The sequence below is a fragment of the Cupressus sempervirens genome, chromosome 5, assembly GCF_028749045.1.
Source record: "Cupressus sempervirens isolate cs-2001-9-10 chromosome 5, ASM2874904v1, whole genome shotgun sequence".
NCBI classification, from domain to species: domain Eukaryota; kingdom Viridiplantae; phylum Streptophyta; class Pinopsida; order Cupressales; family Cupressaceae; genus Cupressus; species Cupressus sempervirens.
The window spans coordinates 114,722,327-114,736,336 of NC_143122.1; positions in this window are offsets into that span (position 1 = coordinate 114,722,327).

Consider the following 14,010-nt stretch of genomic DNA (forward strand, 5'->3'; position numbering starts at 1 on the left):
TATCTCATTTTATTAAATTAAATATCTCAACAGAATCTCTCTTCAGTTCAAAAAGGGAAAATTCCAGTTCACTATTGATAAAAAATGAGTTAAATCAGTTGACTCCTTTTTCTACTCAAATTGAATCAGTTAACTCCTTATTTTACTAAAATTAAATCTGTTAACTCCCTTTAATTTGGAAATCTCCCTTTATGACTGAACTTCACCTTTAATCCTGATCGTTGATTGAAATCGATCTCAACCATTGATGAATTCCAGGAAAGTCTATTTAAGAGACCCTCATCTCTTCATTTTGAAAGGTTGAATGAGAATTTGCATCGAATTGTTGCGAGAATTCATACTCACATTTGCTCATATTCACATACGCAAAGATCAAGTATCAGATCTCAAGTTTCTACATTGGGAGCTCTGGGTATTTTGGAACAACTAGAACTATGAACTATTAAGTGTAAGTTTCCAAACTTGATCTAGGTGAATTGAAACAGGATTCAAACTGTTACTTGAATATTTTTCATACTTCAACCCTTAGTTTCAAAACTGGAATTTTACTTAAACTTAGACATAGAACTAAACTTAGTACCTTGTACTTTTTTAGGATGGTATCTGGGACTAGGTCTTCTGTTAGAGGTCGTGGTCGTGGTAGAGCTATCAGTGTCCATGAGTCTGCCCATGAGGGATCGGCTCATGTAGAGAGCAAGGAAGAGCACTCTAGTAGGCAGTAGGAAGAGAGCCATAGAGAGGACCAAGCTGAGTCTGAGGAGGTCGGTTTGAGGCAGATGATGCAAACTATTTGAGAATGTCTACCTCCTATTCAAGAATAGCCTAATGTGCATCAGACAAAACAAGAGCATATACCCAGATCTAGAAGTCCTCGGAAGGAACGTCAAAGGTCCATTGTGTCCACTCAGATGAAGGATCTTTCAAGATCCAAGGTTAAGCCTTTCAATGGGCAAGGTTCTAGTTATGTGGTCCAGTAGTGGCTTATTTCCCTTGACAGGATTTTTGCCATGCAGGAGTTCGACAGCAATGTTAAGGCAAGATTTGCAATCACTAATTTATAGAATTTTGGGGCCACTTGGTGGACGATAGAGGAGAAGAAGTTGGGAATTGATATGAGCAGTGTTACATGGGAGTTATTCCTAGAGAGTTTCTGTGAATGATTCCTACCAGAGGAATGGAAACAACAAAGGGCTGATGAATTTCATAATCTTAGACAGTACACTTTGTCAGTGACCAAGTATGAGTGTAAGTTTTATGAGCTTATGCCTTTTTCAGGGTTCAGTAAAAATTCTACTCAGTTGACACAACATTTTATTAGGGGCTTGAATAACCGTATTATTGGGGGAGTTAAGGTATTTGAGCCAAAAACCCTCAAGGATGCGGTGCATCGAGCTATCCTTGTTGAGCAAAGTGTCAACCTTGGTCAAGGTGGTTTTGTAGGAGCGCCAGCGGCATCAAGATCTAAAAGCAACTACAATTCAGGTGGTAATTGTAGACACCTAAAAACCTTTAGAAAATAAAGTATTTTTATTTTCTAAAAAATTCCTAATGACATCATCATTTATTAATTAATTATTTATTTAATTTATTTATTTATTTTTATGCCATTAAATCCCTTTATCTTAATTAAAAATATTTAATTAAATAATCCTTCCCAAAAATGTTTAAATCTTATTTAAACATTATTTCCTTATTTATTAATTATTTAAATCCTTCCATCCATAGGAAAGCCAAAAATCTACAGCCAATCCTCCTTAGGTCTTTCATACAGCTTTGACTCTCCCTAGGAAATCCTTCATCAGCCAATCCAAAATCTGCACTTAATCCAAATCCAACCATGAGCTTCCATGTTCATCCATATGCAAGACCCTATCCCCATCCGACTCATCATCAAAACATGAAATCCCAAATCTATCATGATGTGTTCGGTCATATTGTCCTTGCTCCTGCCACCTCCTATTCCAATGATGATGAAAATCTTGTTGACTATGACGGGTATATTGAAAGCCTTAGAAACATTCCCCCAAGCATCCCCCAAAATCCAAGAGTTATTCCAAACTATCTAGTCATGCCATTTGATATCCTAGCTTCTCCTCCATCACCCAATCAACCAAGCTTCCAATCTTCCACCCTCATCACACCAGCTATTCCTATCAATCCACCACCTCCACCTCTGACACACGAGTCTCCAAGGAATCTCCTAGAGGAAATACAAGAAAAGCCACCTCCAACATTCGATAAGCCATGTCATCTAATCCAACCATGTGAAGTAGTCAGTGATGAAGCTTCCCCATCTATAATATCACCCCCATCTCCCATAGCTATCATCCCCATACCATCCATAAAATTACTTAAAATCCTTCCACTTCCTAGAAGCATCGAATACCCACCACCCATCAAATCGCTCCAAATCCCATCCACATCTCCTCCTCCAAGCATTATCCAAATCCCATATAATGAACCTCATGCATCCACTCCCATCCATTCCTGTCAAGATCTTGTCCAAAAGCATGTTGAAATATCCTCCGACAGAATAGCAGATCCTACCATCCCACTTATTCCCCTACATGATCCACTTTTACCATCCCCTCTATATCTAAATCCTACCATCTTACTTACTCCATCTCAAGATCCCTTTCCCTCAGCCCACCCAACTCAAGATCCTATCCTCCCATCTCCTCTACTTCATGATCATACATCTCCCATAATCCATGATGATAGATCCATCGAAGAAGAACTAATTATCATATCCGAAGCTCCAACTCCTTCAGCTAGTAATGGACTCACATCTTGTGTTCCAAATAATGAACATCATATTGAAAAAAGAAATGAAAATGTATTTCTAGATGTTGGTATCCCCACTATTCCTACATGGTCCCAAGTCCTTCCATCTCCACCCCAAAGTTCCCATCCATCTTATTCCGCATCTATTTTGGGCCCTCATCCTACTCCTTATCTCCAACCCTCCATTTTGGGTCCATATATCCCTTATCTAAATCCCACACCCTTTCCATCCATTTTGGGTCTTTACATACCTAATATGAATCCTTTATCCCCTCCATCTATTTTGGGACCTACACCTTCCCCGTTTCCATCTATTTTGGGCCCATATCCTTCCTTCCCTCCATCCATTTTGGGCAATTATATCCATCCATATCCTATGTTCCAATCTATCCTTCCATCCCCTCAAATCCACCAGCTAGATCATTAAAGGCACTCACCCTTGAATCCCTTCCAACCTTTAAACCCTATCACTCCATCAATTATCCCTCCATCTCCTCCATGCTCTTGTTCCCATCTCATGGCTAATAGAAGCATATTGTATGCCAAAATACAAAAGCATAAATCCAAAAATCCACAAAAATCCAAGTCTCAACATGTCCCTTCTAAAATACATGTTCAAAACAAGAAACATTTAATCCCAATCAAAGAAAAAGTCAAGAGGCCACAAAAGCCCAAGCTAAAAAAGTCAAAAATCATGTGGATACCCAAGATGCTCATAAAAGAAATGCATCTCAAAGAAAAATCTCAATTGGTATCCATTCATGCTACTCAAAAAGCCTCATCCATCCATCCTTCATCCAAATCCCCATATAAGCATCCTTCATCCCCCCAATCCACTTTTAGTCCATATGCTTCTTATCCTAAATTTCCCATCCTCCATCTTCCAACTCTACTTTTAGTCCTTATCTTTCTCTTCCTCCATTTTCTCCTCAACCTCGCTCAAAACCATCTTTCCCACTACTTTATCACCTCTCAAGGTGTGTGCCAATGATGATCTTTCCATTTTCCTCATCCATTTACCCACAAGCCTTATGTCTTTCCATCCATTATCCGTCAAACTCCCACCCACCATTCCACTTGTTCAATCCAATCCTTTTTCATCCATCCTACCAACATCTATGAGCCAAAAATAGCTAAAGAAAGCCAAAATCATTCCAGATAAGTCCAAAGTCAAAAAGTCAAAAAAAAGTAAAGAAAAATAAAGCGTCCATTGGTGAAAACTTGGCAATTCAAGTGCCTTGGACAAGTATCATGATGAAAACTTGGCAAACAAGCATCATGCGTAATCCAACCATCCCCAGCTTAGCCTATCACCCTCATGCTTTTGGTCATCTCTTGACATCCAACTCCATCTTCCAATCTATCCACCTATCCTCCACCCTCCATCTTCCATCTCACACCATCCACTTATCTCCTGCAGCTTCAGCCAATCATCCCAGTATCATCCATCTCCCTAGCCCCTACAACTTTTTCCATCCTAGCTTCAATCCTATCACATCCATCATAAGACCTCCTTTTGCATGTTATCTTCTGATTGGGGGCACTATATTCCTTGGAGATCTTGTTTTGTCCATCCTCCCTTGTCATTGGTATCTAGCTCTAGGCTATCCTCATGCAAACCCAATGTCATCTCTTTATATCCATAATAATCCTAGCTATCTACCATCCTATCTAGCCATCTCATCCTGCTCCTCTAGCTATCCTTGGTCACAAAATCTCTCATCATCATTGGATGCATCCTACCAAATCCATATCTTTCGCTATCACCCCACCCTTAGCTTTCACATCTTGTACAACATCAAATCATCCCGCTATCCTATCATCTTGAGCTTTTGCCTGCTTGTAACTATCTTGGTCAGCTTCAGCTTGTAAATATCTTGGTCCATCAGCTTGTACATCCTCTTTAGCTTAGTACCATTGTATCTATCCACCTTTTGTGTCAGTTCCTCCTTGATCAGCATCTTGCACACATCACACATCTTAGTTAGCTATTCCTATGCATCCTTTAGCTAGATCTCCTGTCACCAAAGTGTTATCCTTCTTAGTTCAGCTCGCCAGACACATCACTCATCCAGATCCACCAGCTTAGGTGCTCTCCAATAGATCCTTGTAGGATATAGCTTTCCTCATGTCTGATCTTGGTCCATTAGTACCTCATCCTACCCATCTCATTGGCAAATGTTTCTCTTTTGGATTTTCACTTTCTTTTGATTTGGAATCTTCCCTTTTGGGTCTTGAAGTATCTTTTCCAAACAATTTTTTTGTTCCCTCCTCAAAGTTGCCATGATCTTCCATATCATGGTATACTACGAATGGAGTGATCTAGGCGTAAGGTCTTGAACAAGTCTTTTGTTTGTTTTTCATTTCTACTTGTGGGTTACCTAGTGTCGTTTCCACACTGCATCCTCTGAGATTCATGTGTGATACTGGGGCAATCCTTGCGTGTTTATTTTGAGTTAGTTTTTCAGTCCTCTGGATAGTTGGTGAAAAGGCCTTGATGTTCTTAGTAACCTTGGCAATTAACCAACAGTCCTATAGCAAATCTAGTGCTCAACTACATGGTGGTACTTCTCTTTGAAGTATCTCCCAGGTCAAAAAGCTTCAATGGTTTTTCTTCATCTCCATTATCCACCATCCATATCTAGCATCTGTCTCTCCTACCCCAGCTTATGCATCAGTATCTCTTTCAATCACTCCTCACCTTTAGCTTTAGGGATCCACCAAGCCTCATCTTTCAAAATCCACAATCCTAGTCCTAGGGATCTCTGAAACCCATCTTCCGCCAATCTGACTCTTTGAAATCCTGTTGCATCAACTTTTTAATCCCCTCATCCATCTCCCCATCCTAGATTCCTTTTATAGTGCTCCGCTCCTTCATCCTCTGCAATCCCTGAGATCTTAAGCTTGCTTCCTCTTGTGCCTCTAATTCTCCCTTTATCATTCTCCCGTAGTAAGAGTTTGAGCTAACTAAACCTCTTCTCTTAAGCCAATCTGAGTCTTCTTGCTCATCTCAGATTCTTGTACTTCTCAAGAAGTCGTCGAGCTTCGCTTTCTCTCCTCGCCGCCTTCTTGAGGGGGAATCTTACAGTCCATTCTCTCCTCTTTTTCTCTAGCCTTGGGCATCTTATTTTCTTATCTTTGATGCCATGCCACTTGCGGCATCACATCAAAGAGGGGCAAAATGTAGACACCTAAAAACCTTTAAAAAATAAAGTATTTTTATTTTCTAAAAAATTACTAATGACATCATCATTTATTAATTAATTATTTATTTAATTAATTAATTTATTTTTATGCCATTAAATCCCTTTATCTTAATTAAAAATATTTAATTAAAGAATCCTTCCCAAAAATATTTAAATCTTATTTAAACATTATTTCCTTATTTATTAATTATTTTATTAATAAATTGACCAAAAAATCCAAAATAAATAAAAAATTTATTTTTTGCCCAAAACTTGGCCAATTTCCTTAAGACCACTAACCTCTTCCAAAATCTTCTAATCCTTCTTTAATTTTTGATTAAAGGCTAATCCCATCATTTCCTACTCCTAATCCCAACTCAAAATATTTAATTAAGATTAAATATTAATCCTCATGTTTATTAAATTTTTTTTAATAAATATCTCCTCAACCCAAAGCCTTGAAATAAATAAAACTTTATTTATTTCCTAAAAATCTAATTTATCCTCATCCTAAGAAGTTCTAGACTCTTCTAGAAAGTCTTCATCCTCATCCTAGGAAATTCTAGACTATTCTAGAAAGTCTTTATCCTCATCCAAAGTCTAGACTCTTCTAGAAGATGTCTTTAAACCTAATCCTAATCCCCTCCTAACCTTGTCACATTCTCTAAAAATGGGTTAAGACTTACTAACCCAAGCCAAAGTTAACAAATATCTCCTCCTTCACCCACCCTCATTAAATGCCATCCACTTGCCTATCCCTAAGCTAATCCTAAACCATCCTAATCCATCCTCTAATCATTTGAACAAGCCTAAGCAAGCTTAAAACCCTCCTAATCAAGCCCAAGTTGAAATTGCTCTCATCTTCCTCAAAATATCTCAACCATAAAACTTTATGAAGTCCACTAGGCCATAAATGACTCTTCCAAGCCCTTTTATTGCTCTTACAAGCCATTATGAGGGTCTTTATGAAGATTTTATCCCTTGAGCCTCCTTTGTTGACTAATCCTTCGCCTTTCCTCCATCCTCTCACCCTGTGACATGTGTCACTCCTTGATTGGTTGTAAGGAAGTACAATCCATGTGCTCTCCTCTCATGCAATCTGAGCCCTCCATGAGCTTTTTTACATCCTTGCATCTTAGCCCTCAGTCCCTCAAGCCTCTTGCCTATAAATTAGATCTTTCCCCTTTGAAAAATAACACAATCCATGAAGTAAAGTCATAATGCCATTTTAAGAAGCCATTTTACATCAAAACCATACACTCACACCCAAATTCCAACTCCATTTTGAAGCCCTTTTTGAAGCATAAAGCTTGAGCATACATCCTATCTATTTAGACAAAGCCACTCAACAAGAGAGCTTCTTATTGAGAGAGCCCATTAATGGCTCATATTCTCAATTGAGAGCTCATCTTAGTCTATCTTGAAATTTGTGAATTTTGTTTAGTTTGTAGAAGCTTTATTTAAATTTGGTTTCTATTAGCATACTAACATTTCTCATATACAGTAACAAGAAGTTTTCTTTCTCTAAGGGGAAACAGTATCAGCAGCAGTCTCAACAGACACAACAATAGAAGGGATCAAATTCTCAAGATCAAGGCAGTGGAAAAGGTGCTAACACCAAGAACAACCGCAATATTGAATGCAATAAACAGAATCAGTCCAATCAGCCAGCTCAGATTAGCTAGTCTTTTGTGAGCAGGAATAGTCGCCAGCAATCAAATGTACCACCTATGGGAAGAGGTTCTGGAAAAAATACGAAATGCTTTTCATGTGGTCAGATTGGACATTATGCAGCTTAGTGTCCTCAGAAAGAACCTCAATTTTCATGACCTAGACCCTACAGTTGGTGATGCAGGTAGAGCTCATAGAGTTTTTGCAGCAGTTGATCAATGTCAGGAAGATCATCAGGGAATAGTGGTTGAGACCACAGGTGCTATTAGAGGTATATCTCTTTCAATATTGTTTGATTTAGGAGCTACAGATTCATTTATTTCACCATCTATAATTTCTAAGTGTAAGCTGGATGCGGTGAAGCAAGATCGTGGTTAGCAAGTGGAACTAGCCTCAGGCATTAAGGTCTCCACAGATTCTATAGTTCATAAGTGTGGGCTTAGCTTAGGAAGCTTTGATACTATAGTGGGTCTTCGAATCCTACCCCTTGGTTCCTATGATGTGGTTTTAGGCATGGACTGGCTTAGATCTCATAGAGCTAGTATAGATTGCAGGAAGAAGATTATTATGTGCCAAGATGACCAAGGGAATGATGTGCAGATAGTTGGGATACCGAGGCCTATATCTCTATGGATGATTTTTGCTATGCAATTGAAGTGAAGTTTTTGAAAGGAATGTCAGATACTTGCTATTATGGTAAATGATCTTGATGAAGAAGATCCCATGAGGGAGACTTTAGATCACCCAATTTTTAAAGAGTACGCAGATGTTTTTTCCAAGTGAGATTCCAGGCATGCCTCTGAAGAGGGACTTTGAATTTAGTATTGATCTAATTCCTGGAGTGGAGCCTATCTCTAAAGCTCTTTATCGCATGATGACACAGGAATTGGGTGAGCTACATCTTCAGCTAGAGGAACTTCTGGCCAAAGGGAGCATTCGACCTAGTGTATCACCATGGGGAGCTCCAGTGCTCTTTGTGAAGAAGAAAGATGATTCTTTGCGCCTTTGTATTGACTATAGACAGTTGAATAAGGTGACTATTAAGAACAGGTATCCTCTACCTAGGATTGATGACTTATTCAATCAGATCAAGGGAGCTACAGTATTCTCCAAGATTGATCTTAGGTCAGAATACCACCAGCTTCGCATTAAGGAAGCAGATATTCACAAGACTGCTTTTCAAACTCGTTATGGGCATTATGAGTTCAAAGTGGTACCCTTTTGGATTGACTAATGCTCCATCATTTTTATCAATTTGATGAATGGTGTGTTCCGATCTTATCTGGACAAGTTTGTACTCGTGTTTCTTGATGACATATTGATATATTCTAAGACTCAGAAGGAGCATGAGGAACACTTGCGGTTGGTTTTGCAGTGTTTAAGGGACAATCAGCTTTATGCCAATGCAACTAAGTGTGAATTTTTCAAAACGAAGATTTAGTATTTAGGGCATGTTATTTTAGGTGATGGTATTTCAGTGGATCCTACAAAGATTCAGGTGATAATAGATTGGCCTACACTGACTAATGTGTCAAAGATTCGTAGTTTCATGGGTTTAGCTGGTTATTATTTTATATTTGTCCAGAACTTCTCTCAGATAGCACATTCTATCACTTCTCTTCAAAGGAAAGGAAATAAGTTCATATGGACAGAGAACTGTGAGGAAGCTTTCTAGAAGCTCAAGGAGCTTTTGATCAGTGCTCCAATTCTAGTTGTACCTTATCCAGAAGGTGATTCATGGTATGTACAGATGCTTCTCTTGAAGGGATTGGGGCAGTGTTGATGCAAAATGGACGGGTGATTGCGTATGAATCACGCAAGCTCAAGGATCATTTGTTAAATTATCCTACACATGATCTTGAGTTAGTGGCAGTAGTTCATGTTTATGAGCAATGTTAGTATGCTAATAGAAACCAAATTTAAATAAAGCTTCTACAAACTAAACAAAATTCATAAACTTCAAGATAGACTAAGATGAGCTCTTAATTGAGAATATGAGCCATTAATTGACCCTCTCAATGAGAAGCTCTCTTGTTGAGTAGCTTTGTCTAAATATATAGGATGTATGCTCAAGCTTATGCTTCAAAAAGGGCTTCAAATGGAGTTGAAATTTGGGTGTGAGTGTATGGTTTTGATGTAAAATGGCTTCTCAAAATGGCATTATGACTTTACTTCATGGATTGTGTTATTTTGCAAAGGGGAAGGATCCAATTTATAGGCAAGAGGTTTGAGGGCTAAGATGCAAGGATGGGAAAAAGCTCATGGAGGGCTCAGATTGCATGAGAAGAGAGCACATGGATTGTGCTTCCTTATAGCCAATCAAGGAGTGACACATGTCACATGGTGAGAGGATGGAGGAAAGGGGAAGGATGAGTCAAAAAAGGAGGCTCAAGGGATAAAATCTTCATAAAGACCCTCATAATGACTTGTAAGAGCAATAAAAGGCTTGGAAGAGTCATTTATGGCCTAGTGGGCTTCATAAAGTTTTATGGCTGAGATATTTTGAGGGTGATGAGAGAAATTTCGACTTGAACTTGATTAGGAGGGTTTTAAGCTTGCTTAGGCTTGTGCAAATGATTAGAGGATGGATTAGGATGGTTTAGGATTAGCTTAGGGATAGGCAAGTGGATGGCATTTAAGGAGGGTGGGTGAAGGAGCAGATATTTGTTAACTTTGGCTTGGGTTAGTAATTCTTAACCCATGTTTAGGGAATGTGACAAGGTTAGGAGGGGATGAGGATTAGGTTTAAAGACATCTTCTAGAAGAGTCTAGACTTTGGATGAGGATAAAGACTTTCTAGAATAGTCTAGAATTTCCTAGGATGAGGATGAAGACTTTCTAGAAGAGTCTAGAACTTCTTAGGATGAGGATAAATTAGATTTTTAGAAAATAAATAAAGTTTTATTTATTTCAAGGGTTTGGGTTGAGGAGATATTTATTAAAACTTTTTTAATAAACATGAGGATTAATATTTAATCTTAATTAAATATTTTGAGTTGGGATTAGGGGTAGGAAATGATGGGATTAGCCTTTAATCAAAATTAAAGAAGGATTAGAAGATTTTGGAAGAGGTTAGTGGTCTTAAGGAAATTGGCCAAGTTTTGGGCAAAAAATAAATTTTTTATTTATTTTGGGGTTTTTGGTCAATTTATTAATTAAATAATTAATAAATAAGGAAATAATGTTTAAATAAGATTTAAACATTTTTGGGAGGGATTATTTAATTAAATATTTTTAATTAAGATAAAGGGATTTAATGGCATAAAAATTAATTAATTAATTAATTAATAAATGATGATGTCATCAAGAATTTTTCAAAAATAAAAATACTTTATTTTATAAAACTTTTTAGGTGTCTACATTTTGCCCCTCTTTGATGTGATTCTGCAAGTGGCATGGCATCAAAGATAAGAAAATAAGATGCCCAAGGCTAGAGCAGAAGATGAGAGAATGGACTATGAGATGCCCCCTCAAGAAGGTAGCGGGGAGAGAAAGTGAGGCTCGATGGCTTCTTGAAAAATACAAGAATTTGAGATTAGCAATAAGACTCAGATTGGCTTAAGAGAAGAGGTTTAGTTAGCTCAAACTCTTACTATGGGAGAATGATAAAGGAGAATCGGAGGCACAAGAGGAAGCAAGCTTAATATCTCAGGGATTGCAGAGGATGAAGGAGCAGAGCGCTATAAAAGGAATCCAGGATGGGGAGATGGATGAGGGGATTAAAAAGCTGATGCAACAGGATTTCAAAGAGTCAGATTGGTGGAAGATGGGTTTTGGAGATCCCTAGGACTAGGATTGTGGATCTCGAAAGATGAGGCTTGGTGGATTGATTTGGATTGGTGGATCCCTAAGACTAGGATTGTGGATCCCTAAAGCTAAGAGTGATGAGTGATTCAAAGAGATACTAATGCATAAGCTGGGGTAGGAGAGACGGATGCTGGATATGGATGGGGGATAATGGAGATGAAGGAAAACCATTGAAGCTTTTTGAGCGGGGGGATACTTCAAAGAGAAGTACCACCATGTAGTTGAGCACTAGATTTGTTATAGGACTATTGGTTAATTGCCAAGGTTACCAAGAACATCAAGGCCTTTTCACCAACCATCCAAAGGACTGACAAACTAACTCAAAACAAACGCGCAAGGATTGCCCCAGCATCACACATGAATCCTAGAGGAAGCAGCGTGTAAACGACACTGGAGAACCCACAAGCAGAAAAGAAAAACAAATGAAAGACTTGATCAAGACCTTATGCTCTAATTTCCCCATTCGCAGCATACCATGATATGGAAGATCGTGGCAACCTTGAGGAGGGAACAAGGAGATTGCTTGGAAAAGATACTTCAAGACCCAAAAGGGAAGATCCCAAATCAAAAGAAAGTGAAAATCCAAAAGAGAGTCGTTTGCCAACGAGATGGGTAGGACAAGGTACTAACGGACCAAGATCAGACATGAGGAAAGCTATATCCTACAAGGACCTATCAGAGAGCACCGAAGCTGGTTGATTTGGATGAGTGATGCATCTAGCAAGCTGAACTAAGAAAGATAACACTTTGGTGACAAGAAATCTAGCTAAAGGATGCGTTGGAATAGCTAACTAAGATGTGTGATGGGTGCAAGATGCTAATCAAGGATGAACTGACACGAACGCTGGATAGATACAATGGTACTAAGCTAAAGAGGATGTACAAGCTGATGGACCAAGATATGTTACAAATGTACAAGTTTATTCATGTTTTTCTTTTTGTGAGATGGAAATGTTTGTGAAGGATGGGATGTCTATAATAGGTGATAGGTGGATAGGTAGATGGTTTGCAAAAAGCTTAAGTGAAAATAGGGTTTTGTGTGTGCACGTGATAGTATACAAGCTAAGATACAAGATTATTTATAGGCTGGAATATGGTACAAACCTTGGACAAGATTCGAATAGACAAGGTATGGTACAAGATTTACAAGGTATAATATAAGCTTTGGTACAAGATTTACAAGCTGTACAGGAGGTATTTACAAGCTTCATCAGATTTTGGATATTTGGTTGGAACACCAAGGGAACAAGCAAGTGTGTCTTATGGGATGGTGGGTGAATGGATGAGGGATAGGATAGTGATAGATAATGGATTAGTCTTTAGTACACAAGGTGCCTAAATTACCAGGTTTTCACCAAGGTACCTATCCAAGGTGCTTGAATTTCCAAGTTTTCACCATTGGACGCTTATTTCTCTTTACTATTTTTTTCTTTTGTATTTTTCAAAAGCTGGGTATACCAAGAATCTTCAAGCATAGAACTTTTTGAGATGAATGATGTTAGTAGGATCATTCAAGAGTTCTCCTTCTAGTGTAGATAGCTGATAAGCTCCAGAGCCAAAGGAAGTAGTGACAACATAAGGACCAAGCCATGTAGGTTCAAACTTGCCTTTCTTTTCTCGATCTACTTGGACTTTCATGTTTTCTTTGAGGACCATGTCACCTGGCTGAAAGTGTCGTGGAAGCACCTTCTTGTTGAAATTCCTTTTGAGATGAGTTTGATAGACTGTGAGATGATCATAGGCTTGTTTTCGCTTCTCATCTAAGAGATCTAGCTGGGTGAGCCGAGCTACTCTATATTCTTCATCTGATATTTGCCCTTGCAAAGATATGCGCAAGGAGGGAAGTTCAACCTCTATAGGTAGTACCGCTTTGGCACTATAGACTAGGGAGTATGGAGTTGTGCCTGTGGATGCACGGAAGGAATTTTGATAGGCCCATAGGGCTGGATTTATTTGTAGGTGCCAATCATGGCCGGAATCATTGACAACTTTCTTTAGAATTTTGAGGAGGGTTTTGTTAGTTGCCTCTGCCTGGCCGTTACCTTGTGGGAAATATGGGCTAGAAAAGTGGTGATGGATGCGGAGGGAAGTGCATAATTCTTCCATGTTGATATTTTCAAAGTTACCTCCGTGGTCGGTGAAGATGGTGGATGGGATGCCGAAGTGGAAAACAATGTGGTACAAGATGAACTTGGAGACCTGAACTCCTGTAGCTGAGACTAGGGGGACTGCTTCCACCCATTTAGTGAAATAGTCTGTAGCTGTTATTATCCATTTATGTCCATCAGATGAGAGGGGTGTGATAGTTCCAACTAGATCAAGGCCCCAACAAGCGAAAGGCCAAGGTGGTGCAATAGGCTGTAGATCCTGTGCTGGAGCGTGCACAAGATTTGCATGCTGTTGACATGGGAGACACTTTCTGACAAAGTCACAGGAGTCTTCTTCAATGGTAGGCCAATAGTAGCCTACTCTAAGGATTTGTCACGCTAGGACAATACCACTCGTGTGGGCACCGCAAAGTCCAAAGTGTACTTCCTTTAACACCATCGCAACCTCATTTTGG